Source organism: Schistocerca cancellata, chromosome 8 (genome assembly GCF_023864275.1).
Source record: "Schistocerca cancellata isolate TAMUIC-IGC-003103 chromosome 8, iqSchCanc2.1, whole genome shotgun sequence".
Classification (NCBI taxonomy): domain Eukaryota; kingdom Metazoa; phylum Arthropoda; class Insecta; order Orthoptera; family Acrididae; genus Schistocerca; species Schistocerca cancellata.
This window is the reverse complement of record NC_064633.1, coordinates 502818131-502837086: the sequence shown is the minus strand read 5'-3', so window position 1 is coordinate 502837086 and position 18956 is coordinate 502818131.

The window sequence follows — 18956 nt, the reverse complement described above, 5'->3', positions numbered from 1 at the left end:
AGAAGCTTTGGATGCCTTTTGTCGTCTTACGGGAGCGCGGGTTAATGACTGGAAATGTCGCTTACTCAGTTTGCGAGGATTTGACGCTATTGTAATTTCATGGTCTTTCGAGGTCATACGATATCGATCGTTGGGTGTTATAATTGACAGTTGTCTGCTGAAGATGGTTACGAAAAACTGGAAATCTGTCACGGATAACATTTATGGAGCAATCATTGAACACGAGCGTCACTCCCTCTCACTTCTTCATAAGGCCCGGGCCATGGAAACGTATATGTTAAATAAGTCTTATTTTATTGCACAAATCTTTCCACTTCCTGCGATGATGTACCGAAAGTTGCAAAGTTTATGTGGCAGGTCTATGTGACGCACCTCTATTTCGCGTGCGTTATGGGGTCATAGTGCGCCCCCGTCTTCTGGGAGGTTTGAACCTCCCTGACATTCTGGTTAAGGCTTCCTTCCGCCTTATTCATCCGTCGCACCGTTTTAACATGCCAACGCGCCCCCCGCGCTCCCCCCCCTTCCCCCAGGCACATACAGCTCGCCTTTATTACTGCAACTGACCGGCGAGTTTAGCATCTCCAGTAGATATTGGCAGACTTAGTTATAAACTACGTCACGTTAAGGAATTTAATCTTGAGGTCAGTTATTTAGGAGTAAATATCCTTTCTCGAGCGAATCTCCCCCAAAAAATGCTGTCGCCAGAAACGAATTGGAAGATTGTTTGGTCTAACTTTAGCCTCCCGATTTTCCCGATGGAAGTGGCGTCCTCGTGGTACCAAGTTGTTCGTGATATTGTGTCTACCAACGTGCTACTTTCTCGTAGTGGTCTCAATGTGACGGATATTTGCCATTGTTGTGATGAAACTGATACCTTATATCAACGGTTGATCTCCTACGGTCATGGCCATTGGAGATGGCTTCACCGACAACTGGCTTTTCTTTACAGGACGTCGGAGCCGGCTATCTCGGGGGAGATTCTCGTGCGTCCCGATTCAACCTTCCTTCCCCGCTCGAAGAACAATGCCGTCTTGTGGCTTGGTGGACATTATGTCTACTACGTGATGAGTGGATATGTCGCAGATCAGTGTGGCTTTTCCCAATATATGGCCACACCCCATTGGACGTGGCTCAGCATGCCCCGTTATCGTGAACTTTTTTCTAATATCCTGTACCTTGTTTTTCGTCGACAAGGCGTTGGATGAGTTGACATTCCCCCTTTTCCTTGTGGACGCTCATGTTTGGATTTAAATGTTCCACGATATAGAAGTGAAGGAGGACTGAAGGTGTGGGCACGTTTAAATTAACGCCCCATTCCTTCGCACACGTTTTTCTGATTTAACACTTTTGTTTTTGTCGAAATCACTTCTTTTGTTTTATTTTACTTGATTGCCTTCAATACATGTAGTTCCGGTCTGAAATAAATTCTCATTATTTAATTCCATTATACAGCTGATGGTTGTCCGTATTCGCAACTTTCCATTTCCTTCACTAAAACATATTTCTCCTTCTGACTCCGAATTTCTCAGTGTCCTGATAATAAAGAATGGAAACTCTCTGTCTGATGGAAAGAATCTTCAGCATATTAACCCGTGATGAATCGACTTCGTGATTACCGAATGGTGGTAACACAAGTTCCATCGAAGCCGAGTCAAAAGCTTTCTCAAAATCAATGAGCCAGACACAAAATGGAAATTCACTGCGTGGTTCGGTAATTTCGTTCATGTATTACAAATGGTTTGTTCTGCTGTATCCACTTCTAAATGTACTTTACTTCATTTTCCTGAATATGATATTATTTTATTTATATGCGTATGGCGAAATCTTCAGACGCACTATCCTGACTTATTTCGTTATTTTTCAGCACAGAACTTCTCTTCCACTAATCAGGCTCACATCAAATCCACACTCCTCGTACAAGCACAGTTAAAGTTACTTATTTTGTGACATTTTGTTTTGTATGCTGGTGCTGAGATCCCAGGAGCTCGGGTTCTAATTTGGGGCACACTCCACTGTCTTAATTGCCACGACGTGACTCCACAGTAACCTCCTACCTGCATATCTCTGAAGTATGTGACGTCGCAAACTTAAAATAATTCCCAAAATATAATGAAATGAAAGTTATTAGGAAATCGTGTAAGAATCTCAGATTACCTACCGTCATGGTGTCCAACAAAACTACACATTCATGAATATTTCGTTGTTGAAGAAATAGCTGTTTATTGAAAGCTATAGCCATATTGCATAATCGGGTGATTTTAGACAAAACATGTGCCAGGCACGATTTGTGATCCCGTAAGTTTGTTTACTATTATCCATCTTTGAAACGCAAGCAGCCTCATCGTTAGACAATGATACATGTACTAGTTTAAATCTAGTCTACATCGTCAACCGTGCGTATAAATTACAGTACTTATAATAAATACAGAGTCTAATCAAAACTATACGGACACCCCCAAAAACATTGGTTTTTCATATTAGATGCTTTGTGCCGCCACCTGCTGCCAGGCACTCCACATCAGCGAACTCAGTTGTCATTAGATATCGCATGAGAGCAGAATGGGACCCTCCACGGAACTCACGGACTTCGAACGAGGTCACGTCAATTGTGTCATACGTCTGTACGCTATATTTCCACACACCTGAACATTCCTAGATCCACTGTTTACTATGTGACAGTGAAGTGAAAAAGTGAAGGGAAACGTACAGCGCAAAAGGGGACAGACCGACCTCGTCTGTTGACTGACAGAGACCGCCGACAGTTAAAGAGGGTCGTAATGTGTAATAGGCAGACATTTATCCAGATCATCACACAGGAATTCCAAACTACATCAGGACCACTGCAAGTGCTATGACAGTTAGGTGGGCGGTGAAAAAAACTATGATTTAACGGTCGAGCGGCTGCTCATAAGCCACACACCATGCAGGAAAATGCCAAACGACGATTGGTGTAAGGAACGTGATCATTGGCCGATTGAACAGTGGAAAACCTTTGTTGGAATGACGAATCACGGTACGCAATGTGGCGATGCGATGGCTGGGTGCGGGTATGACGGATGCCAAGTGAACGTCAATTGCCAGAATGTGCAGAGCCAACAGTAACATTCGAAGGCGGTGGTGTTATGGTGTGGTCGTGTTTTCCATGGAGGGGGTTTGTACCCCTTGTTGTTTTGCGTGACACTGTCACAGCACGAGCCTACATTGATGTTTTAACACATTCATGCTTCCCACAGTTGAAGAGCAATTCAGGGATGGCGATTGCTTCTTTCAACACGATCAAGCACCTGTTCATAATGCACGGCCTGTGGTGGAGTGGTTACACGACATCCCTGTAATGGGCTGGCCTGCACAGAGTCCCGACGTGCATCCTATAGCACACCTTCGGGATGTTTTGGATCGGCGACTTCGTGGCATGCCTGACCGACCGACATCGATGCCTCTCCTCAGCCCAGCACTCCGTGAAGAATGGTCTGCCATTCGCGAAGGAACTTTCCAGCACCAGATAAAACGTATGCCTGCTTGTGTGGAAACTGTCATCAGGAATAGGGGTAGGCCAACACGATAGTGAATTCCAGTATTACCCATGGAAGGCTCCACGAACTTGAAAGTCATTTACAGCCAGGTGTCCGGATACTTTTGATCACATAGCTTAAATTTATGTAAGTCGAAGTCATTAACCTATAATTCTCTTATATAAAAATTACGTTTAACGTATCGTGGATTTATGAGTGCGAGAGAAATGCTACGGTGGCTGCCTAAATTATAGGTTACGTTCTACGTTGGTTCGAAGAGAGCGAGAGAAATAATAACATCGTCGCATACGAGACGCTGAACCCCAACTTTCCTTCCTTTCATTTCGATTGCAGGTTGATTGTTTAAAGCCTGGTAACTTGCTCTTCAGGTTTGGCTGAAATAGCTGTCAGGTTAGAGTATAAGTTACCACTCATTTCTGCAGTCCTCTGCAGGAAATATCATGGGTATAGCGGATTTTATATGTATCTTACTCAATGTTCTTTTGGATGCGTACGATCGTCTACCATAGGCATTCCAGTACCATAGATTTTGAGATACATGGATTGCTCTATGTAAGAACAAGAAATTCTATCGGATGTCTTGATATCCAGTTGAACGTGGCACGTCCCCTAGAAACACACACACACACACACACACACACACACACACACACACACATACACACTCAGATAATACTCAAACACACACACACGTAGATTACATGGTTTACACGCCCTCGTTTACTACGCTCCATAAAAAAAAATGTCGAGAGGCATAATTGCTTTCTGAGCGTGCATGGTTTGTTTTGTCCCAGGTATGCTGGCATACTTCTGTATGATTGCGCGGCGAGGCGCCATCTTGTTAGTAATACACGCGATTCGCAGGCATTGTTATGTAGTTCCAGTATCTTCAAAACGAAAAGGCCCAGTGAGTCCCCTAGAAGCAAATCTTGCCAGATATTCAAGTCACAGCGTATTGAACGACAACACTGACACCATCTTCGGCGTAGTACAAAAAATTCCTGTGATTAGCATTTCGAGTTGTGTTACGACTGTGCTAAATCTGAAACAACAATTCAACTGTTAAATCCTCTTTCACCTGTTATCATCCCCTAAATTCGTTCACAAAATTGTGCTCTGTGCGCTTGCAACGAAAAAGATGTCACCTGAGTCTTCTAGTATGTCACATACTATTAGCATGTACAGTATTCTCAAGTTCTTGAAGAATATTTTTCGTGAAAGCTAAAACAGTTCAAGCACCACATCTGGTGGTTCACCACTTCAAGCCTTGCCATTCTCCAAAATATAGTTCCACTGGCACCGAAAGTGTCATGAAGTTGTTGGTGGCTGAGAAGAGCAGACAATATCTTACATCCAAGGTTACTGAATGTGACTTTCGCCACACCTGATTAGTCAGCGCGGCCTGTGTGCGATTCCCGGTCGGGCTGGAGATTTTATCTGCTCTGGGACTGAGTGTTCGTTGTCTCTATCACCATTTCATCCTCATCAACACCAAAGTCGGCGGAGTGGTGCCAGTTAAATAGAATTGCACCAAGCGACTTGTCTGTCCGACAGGAGGTTCTAAATATACGCATATTTCATTTCACTGCCTTGAGGTCGCTGCAGTATCTGAATCGCATCAATACAAACAAACTTTCAGGACCATTTCATAACTTCTTTCCTCCCTTCAAAGATCAAACGCATGTCTGCTATCATGACGTGGATTTCGATCCAGCGCCCGACTTTCGAAAATTCTTCGGCCATGTATTGAAGAAATACAGAGTTACATTATGTAACCTTATAGGTTGCAACCTTACATCGAGAATTCAAAGCGTGTACTTATACATTTTGTGACATTCTCTGTATACACTCCTCGTTTACCTTTCCCCTCATGTCGGCGGGATGAGACCGGTTGTTCGATCACTTCTCCGCTTTGGTAGAAATGCGGAAATGAGAACTATAATTCTGTAATATATATGAGTGGTGTCTGCTCTTCTGGACATGCCCGAAGGAACAGAAATCACGCGAGTCCTCAGCTCTGATACATAATATGTAAATTTAAGAGGAAGGGGAGAGAAAGGTGGGGAAGGGAAGGAACTAATGAAATCAGCTTCATCAGGACTTAGTGCACAATCAGCGGCGATTACTATATATGTAGATCTATTACCTAGCGATGCGAATCAGTTATATATGTACGAGGTAGTCTCTGTTCTTTCAGACACCTTGCAATCACATGTAATTGATTTGCAGGTGTACACTCACATTCTACCTACAGCGGGCATTAGATAGAATGGAGGACATGGATGGCAACGGTGGACAGGTGCCGCTAGGTGGTTGGTTGGTTGGTTGATTGGTTGATTCGGGGAAGGGGACCAAACGTCGAGGTCACCGGTGCCATCGGATTAGGGAAGGATGAGGATGGAAGTCAGCCGTGCCCTTTTACAAGAACCATCCCGTCATTTACCAGAAGCGATTTAGAGAAATCACGGAAAACCTAATCAGGATGACCGGAGGCGGGTTTGAACCGTCGTCGTCCCGAATGCATGTCTAGGTGCTAACCACTGCGTCACTTCGCTCGGTTGTTCTAGGTGGGAATGGGAGTCAGTTGTGGAGCGTGCCGAGGTAGTCCGCACATTTGTGATAAACTCTGTGTCCAGGTGTCGCAGTGCTTGACACTGCTGCATAGTAAGCAGGTACGTGCCTAGTAAAACTATGATGGACAGGAAAAACCCACCGTGGTTCAACAACAAAGTTAGGAAACTACTGCGTAAGCAAAGAGAGCTTCACTGCAAATTTAAACGCAGCCAAAAGCTCTCAGACAAACAGAAGATAAGCGATGTCAAACTTAGCGTAAGGAGGGCTGTGTGTGAAGCGTTCAGTGGATTCGAAAGTAAAATTCTATGTACCGACTTGACAGAAAATCCTTGGAAGTTCTGGTCTTTCGTTAAATCAGGAAGTTGATAGAAACAGCATATCCAGAAACTCTGGGATGATGATGGCATTGAAACAGAGGATGACACGCGAAGCACTGAAACACTAAACACCTTTTTCTAAAGCTGTTTCACAGAGGAAGACCGCACTGCAGTTCCTTCTCTAAATCCTCGCACAAACGAAAAAATGGCTGACATCGAAATAAGTGTGCAAGAATAGAAAAGCAACTGAAATCACTCAACAGAGGAAAGTCCACTGGACCTGACGGGATACCAATTCGATTCTACAGAGAGTACGCGAAAGAACTTGCCCCCTTGTAACAGCCGTTACCGCAAGTTTCTAGAGGAACGGAAGGTTCCAAAAGATTGGAAAAGCGCACAGGTAGTTCCAGTTTTCGAGAAGGGTTGTCAAGCAGATGCGCAAAACTGTAGGCCTATATCTCTGACATCGATCTGTTGTAGAATTTCAGAACATGTTTATTGCTCGCGTATCATGTCATTTCTGGAAACCCAGAATCTACTCTGAAGGAATCAAAATGGGTTCCGGAAACAGCGAACGTGTGAGACCCAACTTGCTATATTTGTTCATGAGACCCAGAAAATATTAGATACAGGCTCCCAGGTAGATGCCATTTTCCTTGACTTCTGGAAGGAGTTCGATACATTTCCGCACTGTCGTCTGATAAACAAAGTAAGAGCCTACGGAATATCAGACCAGCTTTGTGGATGGATTGAAGAGTTTTTAGCAAACAGAACACAGCATGTTGTTCTCGACGGAGAGAGGTCTACAGACGTTAAAGTAGCCTCTGGCGTGCCATATCGGAGTGTTATTGGACCATTGCTTTTCACAATGTATATAAATGACCTAGTAGATGGTGTTGGAAGTTCCATGCGGCTTTTCGCGGATGATGCTGTAGTACACAGAGAAGTTGCAGCATTAGAAAATCGCAGCGGAATTCAGGAAGATCTGCAGCAGATAGGCACTTGGTGCAGGGAGTGGCAACATACCCTAAACATAAACAAACGTAATGTATTGCGAATACATAGAACGAAGGATCCTTTATTGTATGATTATATGATAGAAAGGAACAAACACTGGTAGCAGTTACTTCTGTAAAATATCTGGAGTATGCGTACGGAACGATTTAAAGTGGAGTGACCATATAAAATTGATTTCTCGAAAGGCGGGTGACAGGTTGATATTCATTGGGGAGTCCTTAGAAAATGTAGTCCATCAACAAAGGAGGTGGCTTACAAAACACTCGTTCGACCTATACTTGAGTATTGCTCATCAGTGTGGGATCCGTACCAGGTCGGCTTGACTGAGGAGTTAGAGAAGATCTAAAGGAGAGCGGCGCGTTTCGTCACAGGATTATTTGGTAAACGTGATAGCGTTACGGAGATGTTTAGCAAACTCAAGTGTCAGACTCTACAAGAGAGGCGCTCTGCATAGCGGTGTAGCTTGCTGTCCAGGTTTGGAGAAGGTGCGTTTCTGGATGAGGTATCGAATATATTGCTTCTCCCTACTTATACCTCCCGAGGAGATCACGAACGTAAAATTAGAGAGGTTCGAGCGCGCACGGAGGCTTTCCGGCAGTCGTTCTTCCCGCGAACCATTCGCGACTGGAACAGGTAATGACAGTGGCACGTAAAGTGCCTTCCGCCTCACAACGTTGGGTGGCTTGACCAGTATAAATGTAGATGTAGATCCTGGGTTCGAGTCTCAGTCCAGCACACACTTTCACTCCTAGCCGCTGATTGTGAACAAAGTCCTTAAACAGCTGATCATAGAACATACAGCTCTGGAATATTTGTTGGTTTTACACTTCTTAACAGACTGAAACTGAGAGTCGAGTGGGGACTTTCTCGTGCGGTCCTGTCACCAACTGCGATGATTCATGACCCACCCTCAAAGCGTCACTTCTGCCAATGCCTCCCTCCTGGTTTCTATATCTCACTGCATAGCTTGTGTTAAAGGACGGTTCTTACGCAAATAGTCCCATAATGTATGTAAATTCACAAAGGGAATCCCATGTGATTCGAATAAGTAACTGGTTACAACTAAACTTCGTCTGAACATGTCTCGGAAGATCCTAAAGGTATGGAAGTACCGCCGTGTCATCCTCAGCCCCGCCTGCCGTTTCGTGGCCGAGTGGTTGTAGGCGCTACAGTCCGGAACCGCGCTGCTGCTACGGTCGCAGGTTCGAATTCTGCCTCCGGCATGGATGTGTGTGATGTCCTTAGGTTACTAGGTTGAAGTAGTTCTAAGTTCTATGGGACTGATGACCTCAGATGTTAAGTCCCATAGTGCTCAGAGCCATTTGAACCAACCCTCCTCAGCCTATAGGATCCATTGGATGCGAATACGGAGGAACGTGTGGTCTCTCTCCTGGCCATTATCAGTTTCCGTGACCGGAGACACTGCTTCTCGATCACGTAGTTTCTCAACTTGCCTGATAAGGGCTGAGTGCACCCTGTTTCCTAGCAGCACTCGGCAGACCCGACGGTCACCCATCCAAGCACGACAGAGTTTAACTTGGGTGATGTGACGGGAACCGGTGTTACCACTGCGCCAAAGCCGTGGACATACTTAACTGACACTAAAGAGAACAAGTCATAGTGATAGTCGGTAAATAACTAATGCAGCTTTACTATTCCGTTACTTTTTATTGGCATTTGTATCTCCTGTAGGATTGGGAAACTATTAAAGCAACTAAGGCGTTAAAAGAGATGCACATCGCCAGAATCAGCGAAGTCAGCCACTTTTCATTGCCAATGCTTGGAAGGCTGCAGGGGGAGGGCTGAGGGCTAATGGGAGACCGGCCAATTGCTGTTGCCTCGAAGCACAGCTGCAAGATGTCAGGCTTTGTTGAGAAACATAGAAAGCATCTCCTGTGGAGTGAACTTCTAGCAAAGACCTTTACGATCTTGAAATGGATTGAGGAGGATCTCCGTTTTCAGCAGAATGTGCTGTTGTACTTGAAATGTAGAAAACCCACTGTTTCCCTAGAAAGCCCTGAAAGCTGGAGGCAAACATCTCGAAGACGGATAGCAGATCATCAGACCTGGGCCTATTAAATGTGAGACAACGCCGAACGTTTTGACTCTGCAAGAAACAAATGTTCACACAATATGACACTCCAGCAATGGTTCACGTAAATAAATTAGAATTTAGGAAGAGACGGCAGACTGTCACAATGTAGAGCACCTCACTGTTCGAAGAAAGATATAGAGAGCAGGCTGCAAGCAGCAATATAGCTATAGATAGGAGGAATTGTGTTCTGTAAGAAGCAATTTGATGAGTCGGCGCTCACGACTTCGGGCTGACCAATCAAAAGCCAATATGATACTAAGACTTGGAAATGCAAGATTTGCTTTTAATTAACACTCAACCAGAAATCTGACTTCAACTTCATCTCTAATCTTGTACTGCTAACGGGGAAGACAGATAACATACAGGGTGAAAAGTATTTAAACCGACAAATTATGGGTGGTTATAGGGGACATCAAAACGAATGTTTTTCCCTAATGTCATTTTTTCCTATGAGGAGTATTTAAACCGGTAGAGGAAGATTTATCTGGCGGCAAATTAATGAAACCAACAAAAACTGTTCCATTTTTATGACCAAGGCTCGAGCAGGCCATGGTACAGGACCACCTCTACCAATCCACGTTTCTGGGAACCGCCGGTCCAGGAATCGACGCACTCGAAGACTGAAATGTGCCGGCGCCCCGTCATGTTGGAACCACACGCGTTGTCTTATAGGGAGCGGGACGTCTTCCAAAAATTCTGGCAATGCTCGGGCGAGAAAATTGTAATAGTGCCTGCAATTTAATGGCGTAGGTAGCAGATACGGCCCAATTAAACAGTCCCCAACAATACTGATCCACACATTAACGAAGAACCGCACTTGATGAGCGCTAGTAACTATGGCATGTGGGTTATCCACACTCCAAACATGCGAATTGTGCATGTTGAACAATCCATCACGCCCGAACGTTGCTTCAATGGTAAACAACACAGAGGGCGGAAATGTAGGATGCACTTCGCACTGTTCCAGGTACCACTGCGAAAACTGTGCTCTGCGTGGATAATCAACAGGTTCCAGGTTGTGGACACGCTATAAGTAAAATTGACGTAACAACAGCTCTCGAAAGACTGTTCTTACATTCGTCTGATTCGTCCCCATGTTAAGGTGCGTTTACACTGCGATTTGTATCGGCACATGTATGAGATACATGTATATGCGACTTTGCGACATGTATCGCGACTTGTATGAGCTGACAAGTATCAACTTCATACATGTATGAGCGTGCGTTTACACTGATTTGTATCACTGTGCGATGGCTTCCGACGACGATTTGGAAGATTTCACATTTTTATGTGCTGGTACACTTGCTCTTTTGGAAGATGATAGGAAGAAAAGGCGGAGGAAGCGTAGATGGTGGCAGAGAGAGTTTCTTCGCAAACGCGCTACTCACGGAGCTTACGCAATGCTCGTTCAGGAATTAACGCTAGAGGATGGCGCATATTTTAGAAATTATGTTAGGATGAGTATGGAGGATTTCCGCGGTTTGCTATCTCTTGTTGCTCCTCTTGTGTCCAAAACCAACACAAACTTTCGGGAAGCGATTCCACCAGAGGATCAGTTGGCAGTAACACTCCGTTTTTTGGCCACTGGGGATTCCTTTTCGACGTTAATGTATCTGCATAGAATATCAAAAAGTGCCATATGCAACATTATTCTTCGTGTTTGCGAGGCCATTGTGCAAGTTTTATCCCAAGAAGTGAAGGTAAAAGTTTTATATATATATATCAGAGTATGTAATACATTATATAATTTTTTCATGCATCTGGCGCGTATATCAGTTTTTTGCTATTATTCCGGCGGCCTCGCGTGATAATGTTGGCAACGGATGCTAATGCCGACAATCGTGTGTGAGTCGTTGGCATTAGTAATCGCGCGACAATGCAAATGTTTTGTCATGAAATCTTCGTTTTACGAGGGCAATTACTTTTAACGAGCGGACGAGGGTACATACAAGTAACTGTCAACCAGGAACAGCAGCACAAATTTTCTACCGCGCCGTTGATGTTGCCAACATAACCACGTGAGGATGCTGGAATAGGAACTAAAATTTTAACGGCACATACCTTTTTCAGCATAAATTTCTCAAATTTTGCTGAAATGGGTTAGCTTTTAGTTCTTTGGATCGACTGACATGCTTCACTCAGTAATACAATATCACAATTTCTGAGGACACTTTCTTCACAGTAAAGATATCCAACAACATTAATTTGTATTTAGTTTTATTAAATTGTACTTGACAGCACATTACATGCATATTTCAACGTTTATACATGTTTTTGAAGAATACATAAATTATGTTGCATTTGCATTTATTAGTTCATCGTTTGCCTCCTGCAAACATCTGTAGATTCCGTTCTCAAGTCTTGCCATAATTGTAGTATGGCCATTTTCATACAGAAATCTGAGCTTATTGGCGACCAAGTCACCCAAGTGGGTAAACTGGTCCCTTTTCCTGCCTGCTAAATTGTCGCCAACTTTTCTTAAGGTCTGTAAAAGACCTTCTCGGTCTTCATCCAGGTCTCTCCTGGCTCTCTTCAGTGCACTTGATCTACCACTTCCACTCGGACTTGGAGTGGTACAGGGTGGCACGGTTGCACATCCACTTTCATGTGGAGGCACAGAGATGAGTGGAGTGGTTTCCACTTCCACAATGTCTTCTGGGGGCGTGGCAAATGTCACCTCCTCCATTTCTGTGACATCGAAAGGGAAACTAATGCTTCCTTCTCCTTCACCATCTCCTTCTCTGGCTGGGGCTTCCATGACCTTTAAAATACATAACACATTTCTAAGGCAAAGTGAGCTATATGTTATACATACATTATAATCAAAGTATCTTAATGTATTTAGAATTTCTTTGAGTGTCCATGCGTAAATTAAATTAAAAGTGTAACAATTTTCTTTCCAGCTTCCTGCTATTGCAGAGGAATGGCTGAAAATTGCCAAAGAATATGAAGAAAAATGGAATTTCCCCAGGTGTTTGGGAGCTATAGATGGGAGGCACATTGACATTGTGGCACCACCCAACAGTGGAACAGTTTATTTTAATTATAAAGAGCGCTTCGGCATTGTTTTGCTAGCAATTGCTGATGCTAATTATAGAATAATTTACGCTGATGTTGGCACGCAGGGGAGGATTTCAGATGGTGGTGTCCTTAAAGACACCACATTTTACAAAATGTTAGAAACAAAAACTCTAAATATACCACCATCAACTCCTCTCCTGGTAGGAGCAAGCCTGTTCCATATGTTTTCGTCGCTGACGAAGCCTTTGGCCTAGAGGAAAATATTGTGAAACCATTTCCAGGTCTGCATGAAAAAAATAGTTGGCAACGTATTTTTAACTATAGAGCATGCAGGGCAAGAAGAGTAATAGAAAATGTATTTGGGATTATAAGTGCTGTTTACAGAGTGCTGAGGAAGCAAATGCTTCTCAGTCCGGGGAAAGCTACAGTGGTGGCACTAGCCTGTGTTTATTTGCATAATTTTCTTCAAAACAGAAAATCTCAAAGTTATTGTCCAGCAGGAACATACGACAGAGAGGGAGATGATGGCAACGTAATACCTGGGTCCTGGAGGGAAACCCCTACTGTGCTGGAGCCACTGCCCAGAACTATTGCTGAATGACAACAGAAGAGAATATGCTGAATACTTCTGCAGTATTCAGGGCTCCATCCCATGGCAGTATGGAAAATAAGTTGCACATCATTGTTAAATGATGACATAAAGTAATATGCTCTATTCTTCTGCAGTATTCAGGACTTCAAACCATAGCAGTATGGAGAATCATGTTTTTCAGTGAAATTGTAAATATTCACATTATGTAAAGCATTAGCACGAAAAAAATGTTGCCAAATATATGATTAATAAAATAATATAACAAATTTACTTACTGGTACTACTTCATGTGTGCTCCTATGAGAGAGTGGTTTGTAATTGTCTCTTATGAACTGCATACTTTCAAAAGCATACCATGAAGTGTGGTACACATTGCTTGTAGCACTTCCACTTCCTTTGCTGCTCTTCTGTTTCGCTAACTCGCGACTATATTGGCTTTTTAAATTATGCCACTTGTCCTCACATTCCTTCCTTGACACGTTAAATGACTTGGCAATTTCCTCCCACTCGTCGTACCTTTTGTGAGTGTTCTTATAGTCTCGTATTTTCACATCCCATATACAGGGATGCCTGCGCACTGCCTCTATAAAATGCAGTGTATTTTGTTTGGACCAAGAAGTCATCGCAAATTTTAAAACACGCGGGCACAACACACGACAAAATACACAAATAACTACACAACAAACGACAGTCGGCAGCTCCAAAACTCAAAACAGCCGCCAAAGAGCCTGGTACTACGCATGCGCTAAACTTCAAAATAAGCGGCAGGCGACAAGACGACAGGAAATGATAGTACTGCGCATGCGCGAGTTCTTAAAATGTCGCTCATACATGTCGCGTATATGGCCAAAAAGCGATATACAAAATGTATACGCGACATGTATGAGCTCGAGGGTCCGCATACAAGTTCCGTGAATTTTTGTATGAGGTGATGTATCGCGACATGTCAAATTGACATGTCGCTCATACATGTCGCGATACATGATGATGTTTGGTTTGTGGGGCGCTCAACAGCGTGGTTATCAGCGCCCGTACAATTACCCAATCTTTGCTCAGTCCAATTGCGCCACTTTCCTGGATGATGATGAAATGATGAGGACAACACAAACACCCAGTCATCTCGAGGCAGGTGAAAATCCCTGACCCCGCCGGGAATCGAACCCGGGACCCCGTGCTCGGGAAGCGAGAACGCTACCGCGAGACCACGAGCGGCGGACGTCGCGATACATGTATCCCAGTGTAAACGTACCTTTACGTCCAATTGTATGAGTGCTGATTGAAGGATCCCGCTCCACATGCTGCAAATTGAAGCGTTCTTACCTTGCGACGGCGTCGCTGTCCAGGTAATCTGCTAAATGAGGCGGTCTCACGCAGACGTTGGTACTCAGCAGCAAAGATCGTATGATGCGGGATACGGAGATTAGGGTATTGTTGTTGATAAACCCGCTGTGCAGCTCGTCCGTTGTGGTGCGCTACGTAGTACGCACCAACCGTATCAGTGTACTCACTCCAGGTGTATCACTCCATTAGTAAACAGAGACAATGCACTACCACACTGGCGGACAGCAGTTGCCTACAAATGAAGAGCGTAATACGGCCTCTAACAACTGAAGACCGTAATACGGCCTCCACCGGTTTAAATAATCGTCATAGGAAAAAATAAGATTAGGGAAAAATATTTGTTTTGATGTCCCCTACAACTTCCCAGATTTTGTCGGTTTAAATACTTTTACCCTGTATAATATGTACAGGAATGAGGAGGTAAAGTAACAACGGAAAACCTGGAACGGAGTGCTTGGATCAAAAAGGAGTGTAAGACGGAGATCTGAAATATCGACCGTCGCATACGAGAGGCTCAAGTAGAGGATTCAGATTCACGATGACAAGAATCGCTGATGACGTTGATGTCCTCAGAGAAAGTGAAAAAAATGCAGGATATGTTTAACGGAATAAACAGTCCATTAGGTACAGAACGTACAGTGAGAGTAAACCAAGAAAGGACGATAGTAATGAAAAGTAGCAGAAATTGAATTAGTGATAAAATTGACATCAAAACTGGTAACTACTAAATACAGCTTTTGCGTTGGAAACAAAATACACACATCAAAAATGTTTTGCATCAACTCAGTTCCAAGACTTCCAGAACCTGTACAGAAAATTGGAATAGAGAGCAACATAAACATTATTTCCACCCTTTTTATGACTCATTAAAACCACACATGGCATGTTGTACTACCATACAGCGAGACCTTCAGAGGTGGTGGTCAAATTTGCTGTACACAGGTGCCTCTAATACCCAGTAGCACGTCCTCTTGCATTGATATATGCCTGTACTCGTCGTGGCATACTATCCACAAGTTATTCAAGAAACTGTTGGTCCTGATTGTTCCGCTCCTCAACGGTGATTCGGCGAAGATCTCTCAGAGTGGTTGGTAGATCACGTCATCCATAAACAGCCCTTTTCAATCTATCCCAGGCATGTACGACAGGGGTTCACGTCTGGAAACATGTTGGCGACTCTAGTCGAGCGATGTTGTTATCCTGAAGGAAGTCATTCACAAGATGTGCACGATGGGGGTGCGAAATGTCGTCCATGAAGACGAATGCCTCGCCAATATGCTGGCATATGGTTGCTCTATCGGTCGAATGATGGCATTCACGTGACGTACAGCCATTACGGAACCTTCCATGACCACCAGCGGCGTACGTCGGCCCTACATAAAACCACCCCAAAAGAGCAGGGAACCTCCACCTTGCTGCACTCGCCGGACAGTGTTCTAAGGCATTCAGCCAGACCGGGATGGCTCCAAACATGTCTCCGACGATTGTCTGGTTGAAGGCATATGTGACACTCATCGATGAACAGAACGTGATGTCAGTACTGAGCAGTCCATTCGGCCTGTTTTTGGGCCCATCCATACCGGGCTGCACGGTGTCGTGGTTGCAAAGATGGACCTCGCCATGGACGTCGGGAGTGAAGTTGTGCATCATGCAACCTATTGCGCACAGCTTGATTCGTAACACGACGTCCTGTGGTTGCATGAAGAGCTTTATGTAATATGGTGGCGTTGCCGTCAGTGTTCCTCCCAGCCGTAACCCATAGGTAGCGGTCATCCACTGTGGTAGTTGCCTAAACGAGGCATGTCATCGACTGTTCCTGTCTCTCAGTATCTCCTCCATGGCGGAACGACATCGCTTTGGTTTACTCCGAGGCGCTTAGACACTTACCTAGTTGAGAACCCTTCCTCTCTTAAAGTAACAATGCTGACGCGATTGAACCGCGGTATTCACCGTCAAGGCATGGTTGAGCTACAGACAACACGAGCCGTATACCTCCTTCCTGGTGGAATGACTGGAGCTGATCGGCTGTCGGACCCCCTCCGTCTAATAGGCGCTACTCATGCACGGTTGTTTACGTCTTTGGGCGGGTTTATTGACATCTCTGAACAGTCAGAGGGACTGTGTCTGTGATACAGAATCCACAATCAACTTGTATCTTCAGGAGTTCTGGGAACTGGGGTGATGCAAAACATTGTTTGACGTGTGTTCAGTAGGGCAGTCGAAGTAGGGACGTAAAAAGCAGATCAGCAAATTCAAAGACGACATTTTGGACTAAGAGAAGTCTGTTACTATCAAAGATCAACCTTAATTTGACGAATAAACGTGTGATAGTAAGGGTTTGGAGCACATACTTCATGGTAATGTGTCGCAGAGTTGGGAGAACTAGAAAAGAAGAGGATAGAAACCTTTGAGGTGTACTATAGAACGATATTGAAAACTAGCTTCACTGATAAGGAATGAGGAGGATCTCCTTAGGAAGGGCGAAAAAAAAAACGAAATACATGGAAACCACAGACCAAAGTAAGGCAAAAGATGATAAGACATGTTTCATGGCGTCAGGGAACAATTTCAGTGGTACCAGAAGGAGATGCAGAGGGTATACCACGCACTGCGAGGTAGGGATTGGAATGTATCGAAAGAATAATTTAGGAATTAGGTTGCAGGATGAAGAGATGAAGGTGGTGGCACAGGAGGAGAACCGGTTATGGGTCGAGTGGAACCAGTGAGAAGACTGATGACTCCAAAAGAAATTTAATTGGGATATGCAGTGAACTTATTAACTGCTAAAATAGAGGTTGTATCAATATTTATTAATTTATTTAATCCGACCATTTCTTACAATGGACAAGGATTTCACAGGTACAGTATTTATTACATCATACTTTAGCTGCCTAAGGAATAATGATTTGAAAATCTGAAGCGGCAGTGTGAGTAAATTATAATGACTATTAGCTAACAAAATTAAAAATGGCACGAAGTGTACTACTGCAGCTTCAGTCACTAATTGTAATAATAATAATAATAATAATAGTAACAACAGTAATAATGAATGTTGTTGTGACATTAAAAAAATTATGCTAGAGGGAGCTATAAGAAGAGTTTCTGCAAATTATATATTTTCAGACACCGCAAGTTCTCGGAAAAGGAAATTTAAGGGGACTACATTGGCTTTGAACAATGGAAAATGAGAAAGATCAGTTTGGGAAGAGGGATGTACAAAGGTAAGAAGTGTGTACCGTTACAATGGAAATCTTATTCTTGCTTTAGTAGACATGCAATTACATCTCTCCTGAAGCTGGAGGTGTTATTTAGTTTTGTAATATAATGATGGACGTTGAACCAGAGTCGGGTTCCTGCTACTGGAAGAACTTCGAGAAGATGGCTGAATGATGCAGTGGGGCAGAACTGAGTTTGCTGTGATCTGATCGGGTGTTGGTGTCGCGTGTTCAGACAAGAGCTTTAAGGCTAAGGGGAGATATCAGGGACAGTGTTCACCGTTAAGACAGAAGAGAAGACAACAGACATCTCTCCGCTTATCTGCACTCAGCCAGGTTAGCTGTGCATATGATTCAAACGTACAAACGTGTGTGAAATGGGACTTAACTTCTAAGGTCATCAGTCCCAAAGCTTACACACTACTTAACCTAAATTAACCTAAGGACCAACACACACACCCATGCCCGAGGGAGGACTCGAACCTCCGCCGGGACCAGCCGCACGGTCCATGACTGCAGCGCCTTAGACCGCTCGGATAATCCCACGGCCTGTGCATATGATTTTGAAATGCGATCGGAGTCGAACATCACAGATACAACGAACACAGTTTCTGTAAGCTCTCCTAAGAAATGCCGTGCAGGATAACATTGCAATAATCAGTAAGTGTAAGTGTCTCACATGTTCCTTTTTCAGGTCATGAGGGAAGAGCTTTTTATATTTTTGTACGGCGTGGAGCGATGCTGATGCCTTCTTGCGCATTATATAATAGTGAAAACACAAATGTAAGCATCGACAACACACTGAAATGCGTCAATGTATATTTTGACCCATGTCAGTTGTCGCAATTAATAATGATGCATGCTGTATATAAGACGTGATTTTGATCGCTCCAGTTCCGTCGGTTTCTGCTAACATGGAAGAGAGGAAAGAGGTTCTCGCCTGTAGCTAAATAAGGTTTCCTGCTCAGCGAGCGGCAGCACTCGCCTGGAGTTACGGGCGCCATTGCTTTCGCTGGAACGCCGCTGTTTCATTTCCCTGCCCTGCTGAGCAGCTGCGACGCTTTCATTCTGCCCTGGCAGCAACAAGCAGCAGCGCCACTGCGATTCCTCTTTGCTTTCTTTCGCTGAGGCGCGCCAGGTGCAGCGTATATAATCGAAGACTTTCATTAGGAGGACGGATGCGACGTCGGATTTTGCAGGCAATAACGAGAGCTGGCAGTCCAGCGGAGAGCAGATGGGGCGGGATTAGCG